This window comes from Notamacropus eugenii, chromosome 1 (genome assembly GCF_028372415.1).
Source record: "Notamacropus eugenii isolate mMacEug1 chromosome 1, mMacEug1.pri_v2, whole genome shotgun sequence".
In the NCBI taxonomy this organism is placed as follows: Eukaryota; Metazoa; Chordata; class Mammalia; order Diprotodontia; family Macropodidae; genus Notamacropus; species Notamacropus eugenii.
Genome location: NC_092872.1, coordinates 288,258,096 through 288,277,789, shown reverse-complemented (window position 1 = coordinate 288,277,789; position 19,694 = coordinate 288,258,096). Strand labels below are relative to the sequence as shown.

The window sequence follows — 19,694 nt, the reverse complement described above, 5'->3', positions numbered from 1 at the left end:
GGAAACTAAATAATCTAAGCCTAAAGAAAGAGTGGGTTAAAGAAGAAATCATAGAAACGATCAACAACTTCATTCAAGAGAATGACAATAATGAGACAACCTAACAAATCTTATGGGATACTGCACAAGCAGTCATTAAGGGAAGTTTTATATCTTTGAATGCCTACATAAATAAAATAGAGAAAGAAGAGATCAATGACTTGGGCATGCAGCTAAAAAAGCTAGAAAAAGAACAAATTGAAAATCCCCAAGTAAATACCAAAGTAGAAATACTGAAAACCAAAGGAGAGATTAGTAAAATTGAAATTAAGAAAACTACTGAATTAATAAATAAAACCAATAGTTGGTTTTATGAAAAAACTAATGAAATTGATAAACCTTTGGTCAATTTGATTAAAAAAAAGAAAGAAGAAAATCAAATTACTAATATTAAAAATGAAAGGGGTGAACTCACCCCCAATGAGGAGGAAATTAGAACAATAATTAGAAATTACTTTGCCCAACTTTATGCCCACAAATTTAATAATCTAAACGAGATGGATGTGTATTAAAAAAAAAAAAAAAAACACAAACTGCCCAGATTAACAGAAGAGGAAGTTGAATACTTAAACAACCCCATCTCAAAAAAAGGAATTGAACAAGCCATCAATGAACTCCCTAGGAAAAAATCTTCAGGGCCAGATGGATTCACAAGTGAATTCTCTCAAACATTTAAACAACAGTTAATTCCAATACTATATAGACTATTTTTGAAAATTGGGGAAGAAGGAGTCCTCCCAAATTCTTTCTATGAAACAAATATGGTTTTGGTACCTAAACCAGGAAGAGACAAAACAGAGAAAGAAAATTATAGACCAATTTCTCTAATGAATATAGATGAAAAGTTTTAAATAAGATATTAGCAAAATGAATACAGCATCTCATCATGAGAATAATACATTATGATCAGGTAGGATTGATACCAGGAATGTAGGACTGGTTCAGTATTAGGAAAGCTATTAGCATTATCAATCATATCAACAACAAAACTAACAAAACCCACAAAATTATCTCAATAGATGCAGAAAAATCTTTCGACAAAATACAATATCCACTCCTATTAAAAACACTGGAGAATATAGGAATAAAGAGAACTTACCATCAAACAATAAGCAATATCTACCTAAAACCTTCAGCAGGCATTATATGCAATGGGGATAAGCTGGATCCATTTCCAATAAGATCAGAGGTGAAACAAGGATGTCCATTACCATCACAATAATTCAATATGGTACTAGAAATGTTAGCTGCAGCAATTAGACAAGATAAAGAAATTGAAGGAATAAGAACAGGCAAAGAAGAAACTAAGTTATCACTCTTTGCAGATGATATGATGATATACTTAGAGAATCCCAGAGACTCAAGTAAAAAACTACTTGAAATAATAAACAACTTTGACGAAGTTGCAGGTTAAAAATAAACCCACACAAATCTTCTACATTCCTATATATTAGCAACAAAGTCCAATAGAAAGACATAGAAAGAGAAATCCCATTTAAAGCTAGGGTAAAGCTATAAAATACTTGGGAGTTTACCTGCCAAAACATACCCAGGGACTATATGAACACAATTACAAGACACTTTTTGCACAAATAAAGTCAGATTTAAGTAAGTGGAAAAATATCAGTTTCTCATGGGTAGGCCGAGCTAAAACAATAAAAATGACAATTCTACCTTAATTAATTTACTTATTTAGTGCCATACCAATTAAACTATCAGATAATTATTTTCTAGAGTTGGATAAAATAATATCAAAATTAATCTGGAAGAACAAAAAGTCCAGAATATCAAAGGGACTAATGAAAAAAAAAATGCTAGGGAAGGTGGTCTAGCTCTACCAGAGCTCAAATTATACTATAAAGCAGCAATTATCAAAATCACTTGGTATTGGCTAAGAGACAGAAGGTAGACAAGTGGAATAGACTTGGCACTCAAGACACAGTAGGCAAGGAATATAATAACCTCCTGTTTGATAAATCAAAGGACACCAGCTTCTGGGATAAGAACTCACTGTTCGACAAAAATTGCTGGGAAAACTGGATAACTGTGTGGCGGCAGCCAGGTATAGACCCATGCCTGACACCGTACACAAGAATAAAGTCCAAATGGGTACACGATCTAGGTATAAAGATTGATACTATGGACAAACTGGAGGAGCAAGGAATAGTATAATTATCAGATTTATGGGGAAGGGAAGAATTTTTGACTAAAGAAGAGATAGAAAGCATTATGAAATGCAAGATGGATAATTTTGATTACATTGAACTGAAAAGTTTTTGCACAACCAAACCCAATGCAACCAAAATTCAGAGGAATGTAATAAACTGGGAAAGAATTTTTACAGCTAATCTTGGGGATAAAAGCCTCATTTCTAGAATATATAGAGAAGTGACTCAAATGTATGACTATACAAGTCATTCCCCAATTGATAAAGGGTAAAAGGATATGAACAGGCAATTTTTAGAGGAAGAAATTAAAGATATCTATAAGCATATAAAAAAACGCTCTAAATCACTATTGATTAGAGAGATGCAAATCAAAACAACTCTGAGATACCACATCACAACTATCAGATTGGCTATCATGACAAAACAGGAAGATGATAAATGTTAAAAAAAAAAGGGGATGCCCATCAATTGGGGAATGGCTGAATAAATTATGGTATATGAATGTAATCGAGTACTATTGCGCCATAAGAAATGATGAACAAGAAGACCTCAGGGAGTCCTGGAGGGATTTATATGATCCAATGCTGAGTGAAAGGAGCAGAACCAGGAGAACTTTGTGCACAGCAACGACCACAGTGTGCAAGAGTTTTTTTTGTTTTGTTTTGTTTTTTTTCTGGTAGACTTGGAACTTCATAATATCGCAAGAACTTAAAAAAAAAATAATCCCAATGGTTTTCTAAGGCAAAATGCCATCCACACTCAGAGAAAGAACTATGGAATTCATTAGTAGAATGTAGGAGATCATGTTTGTGTGTGTGTGTGTTTTTGTGTATTATGTTTTGATTTGTTGTATGATTTCTTCCATTTATTTTCGTTCGTCTACATAGCATGACTATAGTGAAAATGTATTCAATAGGAAAGTATATGTCGATCCTATATAGAATTGTGTGCCGTCTTGGGGAGGGAGAGGGTAGTGTTGGATAGCTATGGGAGGGTTAAAATCTAAATTTTATGGTAGTGATTGTTGAACATTAAAAAATAAATAAATAAAATAAAAATTAAAAAAAATTCAAACTCATGAGTTGGTCATTTGTAAGTTTTATTCTTAACACCCCCCCCTTCTTTGAAATTCAAAACAACATTGACTCTCCTCTAATTTTTTAAAACCTCTCTCAGTGGTCAGTTCTTGGAGGACCTGATGTTCTTTGCATCTGATAGCCACAACTTATAAAAGCTAGCTGGAAAGACAGGTTTCTTCCTGTAAACATTTTTTGGGGGCTCTTCAGTATCAACTTTCTGTCAATTATGTTTGCTCCAAAAACTAATAAATACCAATCAACCAAACAACATTTTCCTCTGCAGAGAAAAAGAAATCAAAAGGAAATGGAGCAACTGTCTTCCACTCTGTTGTCAGTTAGAAAAGCCCTAAAACAAAGATCTTGGGCCTTCTTTGATCCACTTCCTCCCTACAATACAGTTTAGCTAATGTAGTATGTGTGGTGTTCTTAGCTTCCCGCACCACCCTCAGCTCATTGGGGGATTTCATATTTCTCACATGATTATTGGAAGATAACACTGCATTCTTATCTTTTTCTCCCATTGGCCTTGCTTTCATCTGCTGTGTATTTATTTTTAGATCTCTAAATCATGTGTGTGTGTGTGTGTGTGTGTGTATGTGCATGTGTGTTTACGTGGGAGGTTAATCTACCAACATGTCAGCTCAAAATAAATGATTGGTGTTATGTGGGAACAAAAGTAGTCATCTTGGACTGAATGAAGAGATCCCCAACTTTCAGGATTTGAGAAGGTGATGGTCCCATTATAAATTTGCCTCCTTCATATTTCTTCTGGAGAATTGTGTTCATTTATGGGAAGGAAGTTCAATTTAAAGATATTGTTAGAAGTGTTCAGAGGAGAGCAAGTTATTAAGGGATCCTGAGGACATGATATATGGAGATCAACTGAAATAAGAAGGGGATGTTCGCCTAGGAAGAAGAGACTTGGTGGGGAAAGGGGGAGGAAAACCATAGCCAGCTTCAAATATGTGAAATGTTGTCACATAAAAAGGGCTTTAGAAACTCTTGTTTCTTTAAAAACAGAAGCAATGGGTAGATGTTGCAAAGTGTCCAATATATTCCTGATGTCTGGTGAGATAATGAAAATAACAACAAGCCATTATTTTCCCTACTAAGAGCTGTCCATAAATATAATCAGTTGTCTCAAGAGACCAGAAGTTCACGCACTTTTGAGATTTTTAAGCAGAAGCTGGGCATGTTTTGTGTTCAGCTGCCAGTTTGCTGGAAATGCTAAGATAAACTCTGATTATCTTTCTCATGGAATCCATGTGGGACCAGATGCAGGACTGGGGAAACATCAAGCCCACATTGGATAAGTCTCTTCAAGTTAGGGTAGATGAAATCTATCTAAGAATGGAAACATACTGAGAGTTAAAGCTTAAGGAGAAGAATATGTGTGATATGAGTATTCTCTTCTGGACTGCAGTCAGAATAGAAGGCAGAAGGTTAGAAGAATAAGGGAAATCCCTCTGCATTCCTAGAGTTCCTTGAAACTGAGGAAGACTTGTAAATCATCATTCTTATTTTTTCAAATGTCTGAATGGGAAAGTAGGAGGATTGGCATTTGTGATAGGCCAATTTCTGTCTATTGCTGTGCAAGGACTTAGGTCGAAAAGTATGCTTCCTTTTCTGACTGTGACTGAATAAATGGCAGGTGAACTTGCAGTAGAAGAGAAGCAGTGAATGAGAATGCCAAGAGTGAGAGGTATATGTGATGATTATTGTGCTTGTCCTTCATTTCTGAAGAAGACCATGCCATCAAAGAAATGATGACATGACTTGCACTTGACTTTGTTTTGAGTGAGGGAGGGTTGTGCAAAGTCACTAGCCTCAGTTTCTCCTCTTGAGTCATATGGATCCACTGACTATATATTCATCAGGACGACTGGAGATGGCCCAGGATGAAATGGGAGACCTTGGCCCCTTTAGGCTGAAGCCTATTCGGGTACTCACTTAGGGTGAGTACTGTCAGTGAGTAGGCCTGTTTAAGAGTAGTCAGGGGATGGCACCTTTAATCAGACAAAGAAACATAACTAAATCCCACTAAAAACTGAGAGTGAAACAGCTACAACAATTACTATTGATAATCACTGTTAAGTTAGAAGAGTCCAGAAAATAGCCCTTAAGTGTTGCTTGGGCAGGGTCCTAGTGTTGTTTAATCTATGGCCTAAGAGTGCAGTAGATTTGAGGTTTTGGGAAGGGAAGGAGAGGAGAGGAGAGGAGAGGAGAGGAGAGGAGAGGAGAGGAGAGGAGAGGAGAGGAGAGGAGAGGGGAAGGGAGGGGAGGGGAGGGGAGGGGAGAGGAGAGGAGGTAAGGGAAGGAGGAGAAACCCAGCCAGTAAATCCCAAGTTAACTGGGCGTCCTTTGGCCATCCAAATTTACCTTCCTTTGGAGAGGAGAAGGAAGGGGAGGGGGAGACATACAGGTGAGGAGGAGCTGAGTTACCCAGCAGCTGGGTCTACTCACAGATTGTTGTGCTTGTCCTTCTTTTCGAAGAAGACCATGCCATCAGAGAAATGATGACTTGACTTGCACTTGACTTTGTTTTGAGTGAGGGAGGACTCTGCAGGGTCACCAGTCTCACTTTTTTCTCCTCATATGTGATAACTAAACAATACGACGAAATACTTAAGGTGAACTTTCAACACCTACAAATTGTTATTAGAAATAAGACTGACATCCTAATCAGATGACACAGTAGGGGAAATGTGCATTGTCTTGTTTTATCTGAGTTTTTGATATTGCTGCCAGTTGAGTACCTGATTACTGGTTTTCAGGTCTCTGGAGAGAAGGTCAAAGGACTCTGAAATTACTTCTTAGAAAGAACATGTCTTCTGAAGGAAATCAAAGTGAATTTTCAGTGGAGGTGGTGGGAGGAACAAACACCTCGACTCTTGTTATCCAGATATTAGAGGGTAGAAGAGGAGCAAAGTAAGGAAAAGACCAGATATGTAATCTAAGTTAATCAAGGTAGACCTCTTTCAGAAAAGAATGTTACTCTGAGGAGGCAGTGCCTTGTCCATAAAAGAATAACATGTAGGAGGAGAGCAGCTGAAGGTCTCTAGTGGAGAGATCAGTTGGTATGGCCCAAAGATCAGTTAGAATATGGGACTGAGGGTGTAATTGAGCCAAAAATTCTGATTCTGTATCTATGACACTGGGAGGTTTGATTGTCCATCAGGAGCCTGGATCCAAAATATACCAGAGAAACTTGAAAGACTTCTCAAAATTGATGATGCTGCCTCACTTTTGATGACTGGTTGAAAAGGTTGAAAACTTTGCTAATGATTATGAAGGCCTGGAAAAATCACTGGAGAAGAGAAGTATCCAGGTTATATTTTTGTTAATGTTATACTTGGAAGCTGCAGTGGATGTAGATGAGATATTGATTTTGGAAGGTGAAATAAGAAGCTGCTGTCTGAAAATGGAAGAAAATGACTTCTGGCCAATGGCTTAAAGTATGACAGTTCCAGCCAGAGATGGATGATTATTAACAAATTGTAGGAAGAATGTCTTTACCAGGTTTCTTGGGATCTTGTCTAAGGGGTTAAGAAAGAGAGAAAGAGATTGAGAAAACTGTCAATGCACCTTCCTTAAGATAAATAGTACAGAGCAGGTTAAATGAAGAAAGAAGACAGTTCCTGTAACATTCAGCTGTTCACAAGAGATTTAAAAAAATAAGTCATAAATGAAAGCCTTAGTCTCAATTATGTATACATAATGATATACATTTTCCAATGTTCAGAAAACAATTTAAAGAACTAGAATTTCTTAGAGGAATACTTGACCTCATAAATGTCACTGAGACTTGCTGGGATGAATACCATGTTTGGATTGTGGCTGTAGGTGGCTATACCTTACTCAAAAGAAAGATGATAGGTGCAGCTGGGGATGGGAGTAAGAGCTATATATTGAAAAGTGATATTCAGGTGAGTAAATCCAGAAGATACAAGTAAGATGTTGGAATCTGTTAAGGTGGAAATCAATATAGGCATAAACTCAATCAGCTGATTATCCTTGCATGTATTGTATAAGCCACCTGGACAGAAACGAGATAATATGTAATGTGGGAAGAGATGGGTGAAGATACTTGGGGCAGAAGTAATTAAACTGTTGGCAGGAAGACACCAGAGAAGGAAGTCAATCACATTCTATCAAACATCACTCTTTTCCATGTTCTCCTTCCCATCAAATACACTTCTGGACTTTCCTCCTCCTGTTTGACTTAACTTGGACAAACCATTGCCCTTCTCTTGGCTTCCATTTGTCATTGATGAAATGAAGGCTACATGATAGTTAAAGGTCCCTTCTAGACTTCAGTTCTGTAATCTGTATAAAGAGGTAGACCTCAGTAAAGAAACATTTGACTCTCTCTCTACTAAAGTACAGAGACTTGTGGTCATGGAAGGGGGAGGGAAGAGGGGAGGAAGGTGGAGCTTGAATGAATGCATTGAGAAAGAAGAGAGAAGGGCACCATGGCAGAGGAGTGGGCAATGATAAAGTTTGACTTAAAAGAAGAAAATAAGAGGAGAAAAGATGGAAAAAATAAAACAGGCCCACATAGTATTAAATAAATAGAGAGATAGATAAATGAATGAATAAATGAATATAAATTCAATAATGAATTTTATTGAGCACCAGTGTGCTTAGTTCTTGAGTTTTTGTTTTATTATTTGTTTGTTTTCAGGGGTCAGCATGTTCATGCATAATGTGAAACTCTATTTTATAAATTCATTTTTTTCAGATTGTCTACTACTTTTATCAATACTCATTTTTCATTTTTCATTTACTTTAAGTAAATATTCTTTCATTCTTTCTAAAATTTTAATGTATGATTTATTTATTCTTTCCAGTTTTCAACATTCACTTTCATAAGAATTTGAATTCCAAATTTTCTTCCCATCTCTCCCACCCCCCACTCCAGTACAGCATACTCCCCACCTACCATTTCCCCAGTCTTTCCTCCCTTCTATCACCCCGACTTTTTTCCAACCCCCCCATTTTCCCGTAGGGCAAAATAGATTTCTATACCCCATTGTCTGTACATCTTATATACCAGTTGTATGCAAAAACAAATTTAATATTGATTTTTAAAACTTCAAGTTTCTTATGCTCTCCCTCCCTCCTCACCCATCGAGGAAGCAACCTATATATATATATATATATATATGTGCGTGTGTGTGTGTGTGTGTGTGTGTGTGTGTATGTATGTATGTATGTGTGTATGTATGTATGTATGTATACATATATAAGCCATATATATGTAGCCATGCAAAACACTTCCATAACAGTTATGTTGTGAAAAACTAACCACATTTCCCTCTATCCTGTCCTGTCTTCCATTTACTCCATTCTCTCCCTTGACCTGTTCCCCCCACAGTAGTGTTTGCTTCTAATTATCCCTTTCCCCAATTCGACATTCCTTGTATTATCTTCCCTGCCCTAACCTTTCCCCTCTAACTTCCTGCAGCTTAAAGTAGATATCCATACCCAGTTGACTGTTATTCCCTCAAGTCAAATCTCATGAGAGTAAGACTCAACTTATTTCTTTTCATCTCCCCCATCTTCCCCTCCCTTGTGAAAGCTCTTTCTCGCCTCCTTTATGTGAGAAGATTTCCTTCGTTCTACCACTGAATTTCTCTTACTCCTAGTACATTCCACTCAAAAATACATTTTATTTTGTAGGCATTCTGTTTTCACATTTCATGCCCTCTGTCTGTGTGAGTGTGTGCACATGCACATGTGTGTAAATACACACAGTCTATGTATGTACACATGTATGTGTGTGCACATATGTACACACACGTACAAAATATGCACATACGTAAAGATACATGCCTACATACATACATATATACACATATATATATACATACACATATACATACGTATATGCATATACGTATGTATATGTGCTTGTGTGTATTCCCTCTAGCTACTCTAATACTCAGAAAGGTCACATGAGTTGCAAATATCATTTTTCCATATAAGAATGTAAACAGTTCAGCTTTAATGAGTTCCTTATTGTATCTCTTTACTGTTTACCTTTTCATGTTTCTCTTGATTTTGTATTTGAAAGTCAAATTTTCTGTTCAGCTATGGTCTTTTCAACATAATCATTTTTCTCCCCAAGTATTATACTCAGTTTTGCTGGGAAGGTTATTCTTGGTTTTAATCCTATTTCCTTTGCCTTTTGGAATATCATGTCCCAAGCCCTTTGATGCCTTAGTGTAGAAGGTGCTAAGTGTTGTGTTATCCTGATTATATTTCCATAGTACTTGAATTGTTTCTTTCTAGATGCTTGTGATATTTTCTCCTTGACCACGGAGCTTTGGGATTTGGCTACAGTATTCCAAGGAGTTTTCCTTTTGGGGTCTCTTTCAAGAGGTAATTGGTGAATTCTTTCCATTTCTATTTTACTCTCTGCTTCTAGAATATCAGGGCAGTTTTCCTTGATAATTTTTGGAAGATGATGCCTCTTTTTTATCACAGTTTTCAGGTAGACCAATAATTTTTAAATTATCTCTCTTGGATATATTTTCTGGTCAGTTGTTTTTCCACTGACATAATTCACATTGACTTCTATATTTTCATTGTTTTATCATTTCTTGTTTTCTCATAAAGTCATTAGCTTTCATCTGCTCCATTTTAATTTTTAAAGAAATATTTTATTCAGTGAGGTTTTGGATCTCCTTTTACATTTGGCCAATAAAGATTTTTATTTTTTTTTTATACTTGTGAAGTTTATTTTTTTTTATTTTGTAATGTTTAACAATCACTGCCATACAATTGCGATTTTATCCCTCCCCGCCTACTCCCCACTACCCTCCTCCCTCCCCACGACTGCATACAATTCTGTATAGATTCTACATATACTTACCTATTGAGTATATTTTCACTATAGTCATGCTATGTAGTCAGACTAAGATAAATGAAAGTAATCGTATAACAAATCAGAACATGATACACAAACACATACACATACACAAACATGATCTGCTACAATATGTGAGTGACTTCCATATTTCTCTCTCTGAGTGTGGCAGGCATTTTGCCTTGAGATCCTCCATTGGGATTTTTGTTTTTTTTTTTTGCTAAGAAGTTCTTGTGTTATTACACAAATCTAAGTCTACCAGAAAAAACTCTCACACACTGTGGTTGTTGCTGTGCAAAAAGTTCTCCTGGTTCTACTCCTTTCACTCAGCATCAGGTCATATAAGTCCTTCCAGGCCTCTCTGAAGTCTTCTTGTTCATCATTTCTTATGGCACAATAGTACTCCATTACATTCATATACCATCATTTATTCAGCCATTCCCCAATTGATGGCATCCCCTTGACTTCCAGTTTTTGGCAACTACATAGAGTGCTGCTATAAATATTTTTGTACATGTGGGACCCTTTCCCATTTTTATGATCTCTTGGGGATATAGTCCTAGTAGCGATATTGCTGGGTCAAAGGGTATGCACATTTTTGTAGCCCTTTGGGCATAGTTCCAAATTGCTCTCCAGAATGGTTGGATGCGCTCACAGCTCCACCAACAATGAATTAATGTTCCAACTTTCCCACATCCTCTCCAGCATTTATCATTTTCTTGTTCTGTCATGTTTGCCAATCATATAGGTGTGATGTGGTACCTCAGAGTTGTTTTGATTTGCATCTCTCTAACCAATAGTGATTTAGAGCATTTTTTCATATGATTATAGATAGCTTTAATTTCTTCCTCTGAAAATTGCCTGATCATATCCTTTGACCATTTATCAATTGGAGAATGACTTGTATGATTATACATTTGGATCGGTTCTCTATAAATTCAAGAAATGAGGCCTTTATCCCCGAGCTTAGCTGTAAAAATTCTTACCCAATTTACTACATCCCTCCGGATTTTGGTTGCATTGGGTTTGGTTGTGCAAAAACTTCTCAGTTTAATGTAATCAAAGTTATCCATTTTGCATTTCATAATGCATTCTATCTCTCCTTTAGTAAAGAATTCTTCCCTTCTCCATAGATCTGATAAATACACTATTCCTTGCTTCTCCAGTTTATTCATGGTATCAATCTTTATACCTAAATCATGTACCCATTTGGACTTTATTCTTGTGTACGGTATCAGGTATGGGTCTATGCCTAATTTCCGCCACACTGTTATCCAGTTTTCCCAGCAATTTTTGTCAAACAATGAGTTCTTATCCCAGAAGCTGGGGTCCTTGGGTTTATCAAACATAAGGTTGCTATATTCCTTGCCTACTGCATCTTGAGTGCCAAGTCTATTCCACTTGTCTACCTCTCTGTTTCTTAGCCAATACCAAGTGGTTTTGATAATTGCTGCTTTATAGTAGTTTGAGGTCTGGTAGCACTAGGCCACCTTCCCAAGCATTTCTTTACATTAGTCCCTTTGATATTCTGGACCTTTTGTTTTTCCAAATGAATTTTGATATTATTTTGTCCAGCTCTAGAAAGTAATTGTCTGATAGTTTAATTGGTATGGCACTAAATAAGTATATTAATTTGGGTAGAATTGTCATTTTTATTATATTAGCACGGCCTACCCATGAGCAACTAATGTTTTTCCACTTACTTAAATCTGACTTTATTTGTGCAAAAAGTGTCTTGTAATTGTGTTCATATAATCCCTGGGTTTGTTTTGGCAGGTAGACTCCTAAGTATTTCATACTGTCTACCCTAACTTTAAATGGGATATCTCTTTCTATCTCTTGCTGTTGGACTTTGTTGCTAATATATAGGAATGCAGAAGATTTGTGTGGGTTTATTTTGTACCCTGCAACTTTGCCAAAGTTGTTTATTAATTCAAGTAATTTTTTACTTGAATCTCTGGGATTCTCTAGGTAAATCATCATATCATCTGCAAAGAGTGATAACTTAGTTTCTTCTTTGGCTATTTTAATTCCTTGGATATCTTTATCTTGTCTAATTGCTACAGCTAACATTTCTAGTACCATATTAAATAATAGTGGTGATAATGGACAACCTTGTTTCACCCCTGATCTTATTGGGAATGCATCTAGCTTATCCCCATTGCATATAATGCTTGATGAAGGTTTTAGATAGATACTGCTTATTATTTTATGGAAAGTTCCCTTTATTCCTACATTCTCCAATGTTTTTAATAGGAATGGATGTTGTATTTTGTCAAAAGCTTTTTCTGCATCTATTGAGATAATCATGTGGTTTTTGTTAGCTTTGTTGTTGATGTGATCGACAATGCTAATAGTTTTCCTAATATTGAACCAGCCCTGTAGTCCTGGTATGAATCCTACCTGATCATAATGTATTAATCTCGTGATAAGATGCTGTATTCGTTTTGCTAGAATCTTATTTAAAATTTTTGCATCTATATTCATTAGGGAAATTGGTCTATAATTTTCTTTCTCTGTTTTGTCTCTTCCTGGTTTGGGTATCAAAACCATATTTGTATCATAGAAAGAATTTGGGAGGACTCCTTCTTCCCCAATTTTCAAGAAAAGTGTATGTAGTATTGTAATTAACTGTTCTTTAAATGTTTGATAGAATTCACTTGTGAATCTATCTGGCCCTGGAGATTTTTTCCTAGGGAGTTCATTGATGGCTTGTTCAATTTCTTTTTCTGAGATGGGGTTGTTGAAGTATTCAACTTCCTCTTCTGTTAATCTGGGCAATTTGTATTTTTTAAAATATTCATCCATCTCGTTTAGATTATCGAATTTGTGGGCATAAAGTTGGGCAAAGTAGTTTCTAATTATTGTTTTAATTTCCTCCTCATTGGAGGTGAGTTCACCCTTTTCATTTTTAATATTAGTAATTTGGTTTTCTTCTTTCTTTTTTTTGATCAGATTGACCAAAGGTTTATCAATTTTATTAGTTTTTCATAAAACCAACTATTCGTTTTATTTATTAATTCAATAGTTTTCTTAATTTCAATTTTATTGATCTCTCCTTTGGTTTTCAGTATTTCTAATTTAGTTTTTACTTGGGGATTTTCAATTTGTTCTTTTTCTAGCTTTTTCAACTGCAAGCCTAAGTCATTGATCTCCTCTTTCTCTATTTTATTTATGTAAGCATTCAAAGATATAAAACATCCTCTAATAACTACTTTTGCAGTATCCCATAAGTTTTGGTATGTTGTCTCACTATTGTCATTCTCTCGAATGAAATTGTTGATTGTTTCTATGATTTCTTCTTTAACCCAACCCTTCTTTAGAATTAGATTATTTAGTTTCCAATTGATTTTTGGTTTCTCTTTCCATGGCCTTTTATTACATGTAATTTTTAATGCATTATGATCTGAAAAGGATGCATTGATTATCTCTACGTTTCTGCACTGGATTGTGAGATTTTTATGTCCTAGTACATGGTCAATTTTTGTAAATGTTCCATGTACCGCTGAGAAAAAAGTATATTCCTTTCTACTCCCATTTAATTTTCTCCAAAGATCTATCATATCTACCTTATCTAGAGTTTTATTTACCTCCTTAACCTCTTTCTTGTTTATTTTGAGGTTGGATTTATCGAGTTCAGAGAGGGGGAGGTTGAGGTCCCCCACTAGTATAGTTTTGCTATCAATTTCTTCCTTCAACTCCCCCAACCTCTCCTCTAAGAATCTGGATGCTATACCACTTGGAGCATACATGTTTAGTAATGATATTGCTTCATTGTCTATGGTGCCTTTTAGCAGGATATAATTTCCATCCTTATCCCTTTTGATTAGATGTATTTCTGCTTTTGCTTTGTCTGAGATTAGGATTGCTACTCCTGCCTTTCTTACATGAGCTGAGGCACAATATATTCTGCTCCATCCTTTGACCTTTATCCTATGTGTATCCCCCCGTTTCAAATGTGTTTCTTGTAAGCAGCATATTGTTGTATTATGGCTTTTAATCCATTCTGCTATCCGTCTCCGTTTTAAGGGAGAGTTCATTCCATTCACATTCACAGTTATGATTACAATCTGTGAATTTCCCTCCAACCTCTTTCCCACCATTTGTGCTTTTAGCTCTTCCGTCTCCCTTCCCCTCCTCAATAGTATTCACTTTTCTCCCCCTCCTCCTGCAGCCTTCCCCTCCTTCTTTTGACCCCCCTCCCTTTTAGTTCCCTTTACTCTTATTGCTTCTTTCCTCCCTTTTAGCCACCCTCCCCTTGCTTCCCCCTTCCCCTCCTACTACCTATAGAGCTAGTTAGGCTTGTCTACTTAAGATTATTGTTCCCTCCTTTGAACAAATCAGATGAGAGTACCTCTCAAACAATGCTCATCTCCCTCCCCTCCTTCCCTCTACTATAGTTTTGTACTTCTTCCTGTGATATAATTTGCCATTTTCTGCTTCCCCCTTTCCACACCTCCTATTACATTCCCTTCTCATACTTAAATCATATTTTTGACATGACATCATTTATTTTATGCCCGTTCCCTCTACATATATCCCTTTTATCATAATAGCTGCACAGTTCTCAAGATTAACAGGTATCATCTTCCCTTATAGGGAGGTAAACAGTTTGCCCTAATTGAGTAGCAAGTTTTAGTTTTTGTTTTTTCCCCTCTGTTTACCTTTTTATGATTCTCTGGAGACCTGCATTTGAAGATCAAATTGTCTATTGAGTTCTGGTGTTTTGGTCAGGAAGCTCTGGAAATCCCTTATTTCGTTGAATGACTTTCTCCTTGCCTGAAATGTTATGCTGAACTTTGCTGGGTAGTTGATCCTTGGTTGAAGTCCCAACTCCTTTGCCTTACGGAATATTGGGTTCCAATTCTTTTGATCTTTTAATGTAGAAGCTGCAAGGTCCTGTGTGATCCTGACTGTGTGTCCTTGATATTTGAATTGTTTCTTTCTGGCTGCTTGTAGTATTTTCTCCTTCACTTGATAGCTCTGGAATTTGGCAACTATATTTCTTGGGGTTTTGAGTTTGGGATCCCTTTCGGGAGGGGAACGGTGGATTCTTTCGATGACTATTCTGCCCTCCGAGTCTAGTACTTCTGGACAGTTTTCCTTGATGATTTCCTGGAAGATATTGTCCAGACTCTTTTCTTCATCATGGGTTTCTGGCAGGCCAATAATTCTTAGATTTTCTCTCCTGGATCTATTTTCCAGGTCAGTTGTTTTTCTAATTAAATATTTTACATTTTCTTCTATCTTTTCATTCTTTAGATTTTGTTTGACTGATTCTTGTTGCCTCATTGAGTCATTAGTTTCTACTTGCCCAATTCTAATCTTCATCGTAGTGTTTTCTTCAGTTAGCTTTTCCATCTCCTTTTCCATCTGACCAATTTTTCCCTTTAAGGAGCTATTTTCTCCATTTAATTTTTGTACTTCTTTTTCCATTCGACCAATTTTCCCAGTTAGGTTTTGGGTTTCCTTTTCCATCTGATCAATTTTCTCAATTAGGTTTTGGGTTTCCTTTTCCATTTGATTAGCTCTTCCTTTTAGGGAATTATTCTCTCCAGTTAATTTTTGAACTTCCTTTTCCATTTCTTCAATTTTCTTTTTCAGGGTGATGTTCTCATCAGTGAATTCTTTTTTTATAGTTTTAAAATCATTGGCCAGTTTTTCTTTTATATCCTTCTTCAGACGTTCCAGGTAATCTAGTTGTGCTTGTGAGAAATTCATAGTCCCATCTGAGGTTTCAGATGGAAGTACAGTCTCAGCTCTAACCTCTTTGGTGTTTGTGTTTTGGTCCTTATCCCCATAGAAAGATTCTATGGTTTTTTCACTTTTCGTCTGCTTCTTCCGATTCATGATGTTGGCTGAGTATTGTAGCTTTTGGTTCTTTCAGTCAGAAGGTACAGATCTTTAAGTTGAGCTGATGTGTGTCTGGGCTAAAAGCAGGTTTTTGTTTTTTGTTTCCCAGATCAACCCTGGGGTTAGCTTGTTAGGTGTGTGGGAGGTGTGGTCTGGTCTCAGGATATCTCCTCAGCTGACTTGAGGCAAAGGCAAGGTCAGGGGATGGTGATCCCAGCTTCCCTATTGTCTTCCCTTTTCCCCTGGAGGTCTGGGGCACGCCTAGAAGCTAACGCGTGTTCCCGCCCCTCCTGGGGCTCGTCTCCTGGCTCTGAGGCTTGCCTGGGTCTCAGTGTGAATTTTCTCTGCCCTGGGTCATCTGTCCCTCCAGATCGCCTCCACCACAGTAGGAAGAATCCCCCTTTGCCACTTTTCCAGCCTCTGGTGTTATGAGACCACCCGCCCCCTTCTGCTGTTCCCGCTGATCCAGGATTAATCTGGGGAAGAATTTTATGGTTCCCTCACGGTCATCAGGGGGGAGGAGAGAGCACTTACTGATCACTCTGCCATCCCAGTTCCTGGAAGTTCAAGTAGTGACCCACCGAAGTCCGTCTTCAGGCTGAAGATCTCAAGGGCTGCTGCGCTGATGTCTGGCACTCAGCGGCTCTCACCGGCTCGGCCTGGCTTATCTCCTGCTCTGCTGGTCTCGCCCGCCACTCTCGGGCTCCTCTGGTCCCCTCCGCCCTGCCACACTGACCGCGCTGCGCTGTGCGCCGGGGTCTTACCCCCGCGGAACAGATCCCTCCCGTGGACCCTCCGGTCCAGCCTGGGCTCCGAATCCGTCAAAGTCCGTCACCCACTGGATTCTACACCTCCAAAGTCTGGTCAGACTCTCCCCCCAGAGATATCCAGAGGAATTTTTCCAGGAGCTTAGGTGAGTCGTTGCTTTCACTCCACCATCTTGGTTCCGCCCCTCCCAATAAAGATTTTTAAAGCATTCTTCTCCTTATTGGCTTTTTGGACCCCTTTTGTCAACTGATCTTCCTCATCCCAAAAGGATAGAAGAAAATAACTTTCCACCAAGCAAGTAACCTTCTGTCCTCTTATTTTCTTTTTTTTGCCATTTTGGGCATTTCCCCAGCCAATTACTTGACTTTTGAGCCCTTTCTCAAGTGGACGGTATACTATCCCAGGCTTCAGAGGTTTTGTGTACCTGTTCCCTGAGATAGCTCTAGGGACGTGTAAGTTCTCAGTTCCTCCAAAGTGACATAATCAAGCGAGAAGTATTTGCTCCTCTGTTGGCCTGTGGTCTGGTCTGTGAGCAACCACAAGCACTCTTTTCTGCCCTGGAACTTCAGCTGCCACCAGCTCCATGATGCCAGCACTCCTCCTCACCACAGAGCTGCCTCTCAGCACTGAGACCCAGATCAGCTGCTTGATTCCCCCACCTTCTGTAGAATGAGAGCTTCAGAACCCGCTGCTGCAGAGGCAGTGGCAGCCACCACCCTGGGACTGGGGCTGGACTGGACTCCCTTCTCACTCAGGTGAAAGAGCTTTCTCACTGACCTTTTGAAGCTATCTTTGGCATTTGTGGGTTGAGAAATCTGGAAACTGTGGTGGTTGCCTATGATTCAGCACCCCAGTCCTGTCTGTGCTGGGGAGGGCTACTCTGCACTCCACTCTACGCCTGGTGCTATAGACCCTTCCTGCTGGCCTTCTAGTCTGTCTTGGACTGGAAATTTGTTTCACTCTGTCATTTTGTGGCTTATGCTTCTCCAGAATTTATTTAGAGTCATTTTTTCATGTATTTCAAAAGGCTCTGGGGGCAGAGCTCTAGCAGGTTTGTGCTTCTACTCCATCATCTTGGCTGTACCTCCTCTAAGTAAAATATTCTTAACTAGCCATGATAAGAAATACTTAGCCATGTGCACGTGGTACTAGATAACAATAATAAAATATATAATAAAATGCATAAGAATAGTAACAATAACAATAATAGTTCACACTCAAATAGAATTTTTAAAGCTTTTAAAGCACTTTATATGTGTTGGCTCACAACAACTTTATGGATTAGGTGCTATTACTCTCATTTTAAAGATGAAGAAACTGAGGCAAAGAGGTGAATTCACTTGCTACATGGCTTCATTCACACTCTTTCTTACTCTTCATCTAAGTCTCTACCCAATTTACCATCTTTCTATAGTCATTTAATGTGCCTTATCTCTTTTTCCACTTGGTTTAAGCTTTCACTGACATGGGAAAATGAAGCCCTGTTAGAAAAGAAGAAAATGTTTGCAAATGACCAACTGAAGGTGGCTTAACTTTGCCTTCTCCAACATTTACTGTGCAGGCTGCTTCCAAATAGAAGGTGAGTATAGACCTTGAAGAATTGACAAGGCATCTAGCACTCTTCAAAGATGAAGTAAATGTTGGAAAATTCACATCTTGTCCTCTGAGATGTCACAGATCTTACACTCCATTCAGTGTCACTAGTCTCTTCCCTTTTGGGATGAGAAACATGGCCTGCCAGCTGGCATTGAGCACAGGCTCCCAAATCCTCTCCTTTAGGTTCCTTAATTAAGGATTCTGACCCATGTGTCTTGTTCATAATCAGCTGTTCCTCTTCTTCCTCTAAATTTCCCTGTACTCAACTCTCAATCAAGTGGCATATGTTTGACAAGAATGATGGAAGTCTTCTCTCCCTGCCACCATTAATAGCACCACCACCCTTCTCAGACAGTTTTCACAATCGGGTTACTTGGGCCCCAAACTTCTTGATACATCAACCCATCAGAAAGATGAACCTAATAGTGTGAACATGACCTTTCTATCCCCAAGCCCATCCCAGGAGTCTTTTCAGTCTTGTACGACTTGCCAAGCTCTTGGATTTATGCCCTCCACACCCAAGTGAGACTCTACCAAGAAACAGTTATAGAGAAATGTATCTTATTATATAAAAAACCCTGCTTTCCCCCTCCCCCACATTGATATAAAAATTATGATGACCAATGGCTCTATCTCCATTATCTAAGCAGATTCCTCTAACACTCCTGGGAAAGAGGCAGATCAGGTCTCATGATCTCCATATTGCAGATGAAGAAAATGAAGCTCAGATAAGGTAAGGATCACAAGTCCAAGGTGATGTGCTTAGTGGGAGTGGCCCTTGGTCTGAGCTATGAACTTTTCTTTCCTGGTTCCATCTGGAATTTTTTATTTGGATGGGAATCTTGCTCCTCAGAGCTGCAGGTGGCCTCAACTTGAAAGTAATAAACAATGCCTGAGATGCCAGAGTTAGAAATATGCACATATATACATAGACACAAATACACAAAGAATGTTAGGAAGACTGAGACAAGAGACTAATTTGGTGGGAATCAATATAAATTCCTACACTGTGGATTAAAAACCAATGTAAATGAGGGCATAATTGAAGAGGCAGGGCCAGATAGCACTTCCTACGTTAAGGATGAGAGACAAGCTCACAGTAAGCCAGCATGGAATGTAGGGAACAGAAGAAGGAGTTCAGTCTCACTGGATCTCTTCTCAGCTGACTTCCACTGCTTCTAGTCCTGGCCTTGGCGGTTAAACCTAGTAAGCTTCCCCAGCCTACTAGCACAACACCTAGAATTGAACAGAAGGGTCTGACTTGACCAGGGCAGACATACCACAGGAGCAATGTCTTCCTCCCCATGCATGGCATTTGCT

General features: G+C 38.2%; 1 long non-coding RNA gene across 4 annotated transcripts in view; it reads left to right on the top strand.

Annotated features, from left to right (window-relative positions):
* The window catches only part of LOC140517646 (uncharacterized), a 150,548-nt gene that overhangs the window by 118,446 nt on the left and 12,408 nt on the right, over positions 1–19,694 (top strand). For all 4 annotated transcript variants that reach the window (XR_011971686.1, XR_011971685.1, XR_011971683.1 and 1 more), the window contains exons 3-4: positions 18,233–18,357; positions 19,025–19,107. This is a non-coding gene — a long non-coding RNA (uncharacterized lncRNA). The remainder of the gene's footprint in view (positions 1–18,232; positions 18,358–19,024; positions 19,108–19,694) is intronic.